The sequence below is a fragment of the Asparagus officinalis genome, chromosome 7, assembly GCF_001876935.1.
Source record: "Asparagus officinalis chromosome 7, Aspof.V1, whole genome shotgun sequence".
NCBI lineage: Eukaryota > Viridiplantae > Streptophyta > Magnoliopsida > Asparagales > Asparagaceae > Asparagus > Asparagus officinalis.
This window is the reverse complement of record NC_033800.1, coordinates 31,620,449-31,621,523: the sequence shown is the minus strand read 5'-3', so window position 1 is coordinate 31,621,523 and position 1,075 is coordinate 31,620,449. Positions and strand designations below refer to the sequence as shown.

Here is a 1,075-nt window from a genome sequence, read left to right as displayed (position 1 = left end):
AATAATAGTTACGTTTGAGTACAAAGCGACTTATAAGTTAATACTTTTGGTACCGTTTGGTAAAGGGTTAAGTGAGGGGTTAAGGAGACTTAATCCCTTTTTAATCCGGCAACATAAAAAATTCTATACAAGGGTTAAAGTGAGTTAACCCTTCATAATTTGTCAAACATAAAAAATATAGAAGAGTTAAGCTAACCCCTCTAGAGGGATTAAGTTAACCCTTCATAATTTGTCAAACATAAAAAATATAGAAGAGTTAAGCTAACCCCTCTAGAGGGATTAAAATGAGTTAACCCCTCAAAATGAGGGGTTTACTAATACTCCTATTTAGAAGGATTAAGAGTTAACCCTTCTAATTATAAAGAAAATAGTCAAAATCATTGTTATTTCCAAACACTAAAACTGATCACAAGGACTAAAATAAAACTTATTTAACGGGTTAATAATTTAGTCATTCAGATTATCGAATGAGCTAAGTACATTAATCTTTCTTTTTAACCCCTCTTCCTTAACCCTTTGCCAAATGGAGCCTAAGTTTTAAACTATTATCGTCTATCCAAAATAAAAAAGAGATTAACTATTGATTGATGAGCAAGACTCCTATCAACTTAAGTGGATAGGGAATAGTTGTCCACCAAACTTTTTAACCACTCATTTATTAATATAAAAAGTCTCTTCATATCACGCAAGGATCCCTAAGCAAGATTCATGGATAAAAAGTTTGGTGGACAACTATTTCCTATCCACTTAAGTTGACACAAGTTTTCACCATTGATTATATCTTGGTTAGCAGAAAATTACTATGAACTCATTTAAAAAAAAAATGTACGAAGGTCATTGAGTTTTGATATATATTTTTTTTCTTTTGTTATTAATATATTTCCCGCCTCTTCTTCCTTATGACCTTTCCTTTTTGGGCTCCATAAACCCTACATTGTTGGGGATTTCGACAATCTGCCAAACTTTCTGCAGAATTACTGCAATTGAGTTTTAATCTTTCCAATGGAGCGCTATACCGTAAGTTTCCTAGTGGTTTCTTATTAATCTCTTTTTTATCTTATTTTTTTAATTGTTT

At 31.4% G+C, this 1,075-nt stretch overlaps 1 long non-coding RNA gene across 1 annotated transcript in view; it reads left to right on the top strand.

Moving 5' to 3' along the window:
- Positions 879–1,075, top strand: part of LOC109848278 — a 38,692-nt gene continuing 38,495 nt past the window's right edge. The window contains exon 1 of the long non-coding RNA XR_002248758.1: positions 879–1,017. This is a non-coding gene — a long non-coding RNA (uncharacterized LOC109848278). The remainder of the gene's footprint in view (positions 1,018–1,075) is intronic.